This window comes from Sphaerodactylus townsendi, linkage group LG12, assembly GCF_021028975.2.
Source record: "Sphaerodactylus townsendi isolate TG3544 linkage group LG12, MPM_Stown_v2.3, whole genome shotgun sequence".
NCBI classification, from domain to species: Eukaryota; Metazoa; Chordata; class Lepidosauria; order Squamata; family Sphaerodactylidae; genus Sphaerodactylus; species Sphaerodactylus townsendi.
The window spans coordinates 58,513,845-58,520,635 of record NC_059436.1 but is presented as its reverse complement, the minus strand read 5'-3'; positions in this window follow the sequence as shown (position 1 = coordinate 58,520,635).

Sequence of the window (6,791 nt, the reverse complement as noted above, 5' to 3'; positions counted from 1 at the left end):
GGGCTGCCATTGGGGAAACAACAAAGCTTCTTTCCACAGAATTGCGGCCTTGTTCAATACTGGCCTCCTCACAGCTACCAGATGAAATACATGGTGCTCCAGTCATGGACCTCAAGTATCTTCAACAGTTTGGCCCAGAAGTTATGACACAGATATTGATGTACATTTCTGCTGTCATGATAGGAAATATATCTTTTATTCGGCCAAGATCGCAGCCTGTTCACCACGAGCCTTGGGAATTTCCCCTAAGCATGGAGTTCCAGCCAATTATCCTGTTTCTACTCTATATGTTGAACAGTATTGGGTCTTTATGCTGGCCCGATTTAATAGTATTCCTTCAGCTATGACATCAGCTAGATACCAAAAAATTCCAAAACATCAAAGGTATTGTCGTTGTGGCTCTCTTGATTCCCTGTCCCATATTCTTCTTGAATGTGGTTTAAATGCTGATGTACGATCATGCTTAATTCACCCTTTATTACTGTCAAAGAAAATACAAAATTCTTCTTATGCTGTACATTTTCTTTTACAGGATCATTCTTTTGATGTTACTTGTACAGTTGCTTCTTTTTTGGCTATCATTCTAAACTAATAGTTACTGTTTTACTTGACTATTGCTGTTGGTTTATATATTTAATTATTTTACATTACATTGTTGTTTTATGCTAATAAAAGGCACTGACTGACTGACTGACTGACTGACTGGAAATATACCTAAAATGTATTAATCAAATTAAAGTAAAATTGAATAAAAATGACAGAAAGAGAAAAGGGAAAGTTGCAATGTCACTAGCAAGCCCATCTTGAGATTCTGCTATTAAATAAGCTTCTGAGCACTGGGAATGCTTGAGCAAAAAATGGAAGAAATGGCTGTGTAAGAGTCTGTTACATCTGTCAATAACAAGTCTCAAGAATGGTTCAAGATCTTTATTAGAACTGTATCAGCCCAATGGCCAGATAGCCAAAACTGGGGTTTGGCTCTTTGGCCCCTGGTATGTAACTGTAGCTTACAGTCTGACTCAACCCAGAAACCCCCCCACCCTTGCATTCCCATAATAACAGCATGTCAAAGGACAGTGAAAAACAGACTTTTTTGGGACAGGCAGTTTATTCCTCAGGAAGGCAGATAAGGAGAAACAGTTAACCACTATTAAGCTAGTTACTTGCAAGCAAAAAGAGGCCCCATGGCCTTGGGCGATGATAATAGCTAGGCCATCTGCACCCAGGCTGTGTACATGTGAGTTGCCAGGTCAAGTATCGTGCAGGCCTGATATTCTGCTCCCCTTAAGGCCCCCTCCCCCCAGGCGGGCGGGGAGCTCTTTGTGGAATGCCTTTATTAATCACGGGGCACACACGTGAGAGTGGGATATCCATTCACTGAAACTGAGGGTAAATTAGTCCAAGCCACTAAATACTGGAGACAGCCATGGTGCAGGTGGGAGTCCAGGACGTTGGCAGCTTTGTGATGCCATTTGTCAGGACTCCATTTTCCAGAAACCCCCCTGGCCTTCTCCAAGCCTGCAATGGTGGGAAAGAGGGACCAATCGCAACCACAAACTGCCCCTTTGAAATCTCCTCATATACAGGGACTGACAGAACAAACCCTCAGTTCCAGCACCCTGTAACTAGGACCACACAGTCGACTTCGTCTGAGTGTGTTCAGCCTTACTTTGTGCTGGAACTCACTCAACTGTTCTACCCCATGCCCAGATCGCCGTTCTAGCATGGCTGAGCCAGGAGAACAATTTCACTACCCTAGACTCTCCCTAGGACGGAGAGGAACCTGGGTAAGGAGCCCCACACCGGGACCAGTGGAGGGAAGTCCTCCCTGATGCTCATCCTGGATGGGGGTGGGTACCCTCCGGACCAACGTGGAATCATCGCACACCAGACTAATGTCGTTCACAGACAAATCCCCCACAGCTGAGATGGGGCCGACCTGACGAGCAAGAGCACTGTGAGCACTATGAGGCACTGTGGGCACACGCAGCAGAGGTCACCCAGGATCTAGATCAGCTGAAGGCGAACTTCACAGCCCTACAAAGCCAAGTCACCTACCTAATGGCTGAACACAGAGGCCCAGGCCCCACCTGCAAGGATGAGAGGCCCCGTGGCAGATGGAGAGGGCGCACTGGGAGCCAAGCTCCGCTCCCCACGGGGGGGGCCATGCGACCCAGTGGGAGTTCACAACACCCGTCCTCCCTGAAGGAGCAACGAGCATCATGGAGGAGCAGAGTACCCTGAATTACCATCTGGACTTGGGCCCCGGGCGTGGCCTCCGTAAGGGGTTCAAAGTGGACTTTAACGGCGATCACAATGAACCAGACTTTTTCCTCATCCAGGTGGGTTCATACATGGAGATCCATGGGGATGGTTTTCACTCCAACCAAGAAAAAGTTTTTGAAGTCGGGACCCAGTTCCAGGGTGAGACAACAAATTGGCTTGTCGGCCTGGTGGAGACAGATGCACCCAAGATTTGGAGCGGTTCCTCCTCACCCTACGGTGGAAGAGAAGGCCCATGCCAAACTGCACTGACTGAGACAGGAAAATCGTTCACTCAACGACTTTCACAGGCTGGCCAGCTACCTACGGGGGTGGCCAGAGATTGTATTGGTACAACTCTTCAAAGACACCCTCCACCCCCAAAATACTCCAATGGAGCCTCATCCATGGGACCTGGGGACCCTGATGGAATTGATCAGACAAGCAGGTGATGCCAAGGTCTGAATCTGGCAAGTGGAACAGGTGGAGCTGCAATGGACCTGGGCTCAACAACTGTCAGCCAGACCACCAGAGAAACCTGGGAACAATGTGTCACAATGAGCGGGGCCTCCCGAATCCATCCATGCCCACCACTGTGCCCTCCACTGTGGGGGGGACAGCCACCTCGTTGCTTCCTGTCCAGAGCACCGCACCCTTGTGTGCATGAATGCGAACACCAAACGCCAGCTTCCGGGGACCCTGGCCAAGGCCACCCTGAGAGCACCCCAACAACCCCACCCCATTCCTGCCCAGGCCGTGCTTGCTTTGGATGGACTGAGTGAGGAAGCAAGTGACTCCGAGATCTCGGGGGAACTGGACTGCGGTGAGCCAGTGGGAAATGCCGGTGACCTGGCATGAGGTGTGCCAGTAACCAGGTCACTCCATTTCCCAGAAAGAGGGGCCAATCGCAACCACAAACCGCCCCTTTGAAATCTCCTCATGTAGTGGGACTGAGGGTGCGAACCCTCAGTTTCAGCACCCTGTAGCTAGGGCGACAATAAAGTTCATTTCTTTTTCTAAAGTCAACTTCGTCTGAGTGTGTTCAGCCTTACAGTTCACCCTTCACCAGACAGGGCTCCGGAGGTTGTGAGGTGGGGTGCAATTTGTCATCCGGAGCTGCTTTCTTGAGGAGGCTAGAATGAAAAACAGGATGCACACCTCATAAGTTTTTAGGGAGTTCAAGTTCCATTGCCACTGGGTTGATCACCCGTATTATTTTAAAAGGACCAATAAATTTATGACCCAGCTTGCGGGTACCTGGCACCCCCCCCTTAAGTTCTTGGTGGAGACGTAGGCATGGTCCCCAACTACGTAGGCCACCAGGTGGTGCTTGCGGTTGGCATAGGTTTTATAGTCCCTCTTGGCCTTCTGCAGTGTCTCCTGTACTGATTTCCAGGAAGTTTGGATGGATGCCAACCATTCCTGGAGATCTCCCGGTTCAAGCGGGAGGTTTCCTGCCAGGGGGAAAGGTTTGCTCTCCTGACCATAGACCATGTGGAAAGGGCTCTTGACCATGCTGGAATGCAACACGTTGTTCTAGGCAAACTCTGCAAATGGTAGTAGGTCTGCCCAGTCATCATTGTGGTGGTTGACGTAGCAGCGCAAGTACTGTTCGAGGAGCCCATTGGTGCTCTCGGTCTGGCCGTCTGTTGCGGCGTGATACGCCAATGAGAGGCCTTGTTCAATGCCCAGGAGTTTCATAAACTGCCTCCAGAACCTGGATACGAACTGGCTGCCCCAGTCGGAGATTATTTTGAGTGAGGTGGTGTGGAGGCGATATATGTGCTGAATGAACAATTTCACCAACTTCTGTGCAGATGCGATTCCCCCACATGGGACAAAGTGAGCCTGTTTAGAAAAAAGGTCCACCACTTCCCAAATGACTCTCTTCTCCCTGCTGGAGGGGAGATCCATGATGAAATCCATGGAGATTACCTGCCATGGGGCCTCAGGGGTGGACAGAGGTTGGAGCAGGCCAGGTTGCCTATCAGGGACGTGCTTTGCCTTTGCGCAGATGGGACATCCCTTAACATAGGCCTCTGCATCCTTGCGGAGTGAGCACCACCAAAATTTGCGGTGGGCTAGGTGGAGCGTTTTGATGAAGTCGAAGTGGCCCACTGACTTAACATTGTGGCAGCCTGCGAGGACTTTTGCCCAGAGTGGCTTGGGAATGTACAGTTTGTCCCCCTTCCACCAACCCCCCAATCCTTGAGAGCCCCCACCTTTTTTCCTCCACAGAGAGCATCTTGGAGAGTCTTCAGTTCTTCCCCCAGGGGAGTGGGAGGTTGAGTTGGGGAGTGGCCTGAGTAGCCCGCTTGGCTTTACTGTGGGTGACCACTTGGAGGCCAAGATGAGATGGTGTGAAGACCATGCATGAGGAGGGGTGGTCAAGGGCATCCCCCTGGCCGGGGAAGCAGGACAGGGCATCCACAAGGCAATTACATTTGCCCAGGAAAAAGTGGATGGTGAACTCAAAGAACATGAAAAAGTCTGCCCAGTGGAGCTGTTTTGCATTCAATTTGCTGGGGGGTTGAGTGCGGTCAGGTTTTTGTGGTCCGTCCAAACTTCAAATGGGTGCTGTGCGCCTTCTAGTCAATGGTGCCAGGTTGTCAACACTTTTTTTATGACTGCGGTTTCTTTGTCCCCCATGGTCCAATTTAACTTGGACCCACTAAATTTTCTGGAGAGGAAAGCGCATGCATGGAGCCTCCTGCCTGGAGGAGGGCAGTGCCCATAGCTATGTTTGAGGCATCCACATGGACCACAAAGGGTTTGGAGGGGTTGGCATGGCAGAGAATGGGGTCAGAAATGAAGACTCCCTTGAGATTGGCAAGTCAGAGTCCAATTGAGGGGGGCTCCAGGCTTAGCACTTCCAGGGCCCACTCCTTTGGTGCAGAGCAAGTCCATAAGAGGCAGGGCTCTTTCCACAAAGTTCAGAATAAAATCTCAGTAGAAATTTGTGAACTTAAGGAATGATTGGAGCTGTTTGCGGGGTTGAGGGGCTTGCCAATCCACCAAAGCCTTAACCTTGGCCATGTCCATCTCGATTCCCTGGGTGGAGATACGGTAGCCCAAGAAATCAAGTTTGGACTTGTGGAACTCACATTTAGATAGCTTAGCATACAGTTCATTCTTTTGTAAACATTTCAACACCTCTCTGACAAGAAGTACATGAACTTGCTCATTCTCAGTATAAATCAGCACATTGTCCAAGTAAACCACCGCCCCCTTATACAGTAAATCATGCATTACCTCATTTATGAGGTTCATGAAAACTCCAGGAGCTCCACTGAGCCCGAAGGGCATTACGGGGTACTCAAATTGTCCTAAAACCGTGTTAAAAGCTGTGAGGTATTCCTGGCCCTCAGCAATCCAGACCCAGAAGTAGGCTTCCCTGAGGTCCAGCTTAGTAAACATCTTTCCTTTCACCAAGCTGCTTAGCAAATCTTTGATAAGAGGCAGGGGGTACTTGTTGCAGACTGCATTCAGGTCTTGATAATCCATGCAGAGTCTGAGGGAGCCATCTTTCTTTTACCAAAACAGGACCAGGGGCCCCATGTGGGAGGTCGCCGGCTGGATGAAACCCCGTTAGAGGTTTTTGTCCAGGAATTCATGCAAGGTGGCCACCTCCTTGGGGCTCATGGAGTAGACTTATCCCTTGGGCAGTTTGGTCCTCAGGAGAAGTTCTATTCTGCAGTCAGTTCGCCTGTGCGGGGATAGCTTGTCGCACTCTCCTCAAATACTCTGCATGAGTCTCAGTAAGCTTTTGGAATGGCTGAAGACTGCTCCCCTTGGGCCACTAGAGAGCCTGGGGGTATGTGTCTGAAACCAAGCTATGGACAGTCTTGGAGGGGGCCCCTTTTAGGGGATCCCCACAGGAGGGGGGTTCATGAACCAGATTAGCCTATCCTTCCAGTGAATCTCGGGGTTCTGCCAGGAGAGCCAAGACATTCCCAGAATTACTGGATAGCATCCCTGTAATGAACCAGTAATGTCCAGGCAAAAGCAACCATTCTTAGTTCTTTATTGAACTGGCATTCTTAGTCAGATACAGACGATGCAAGATCTGGAGCCCCAGATCTCAGTCAACAGCTTTTACAGAGTGTCAAAGCAGGTTCCCACCAAGACAGTGTAAACAAGGCAGAGTTTCACACAGACTAGCAAGCAAGAAAGAGATAACCCAAAACAGCAAAATTCCCCTTCCCAGGCAGAAAGCCAGAAACCTCCAGCAGGAACCTCTCAAGGTTGGAACACACACACTCATCACAACCTTATAGTCCGCCTCTCCTAAGAAATACCTCCCCCCGGCTTGTGAGGAAAAGCTTTATGAAAAGCAGTAACTAAAATAGGGGCATGTACGTCTGAAGCATTGACCCACTGATTGTGATCCGAAGGAAACCCCACCCACGAAACAAGATACTGCAAATGCTGCCGCATGCGAGAATCCAGGGTAGCGTCAATCTTGTAATGCTTGTGTCCATCAATCAAAACTGGCAGAGGGCATTCTGGAGGGCCATGCCAGGCATCAA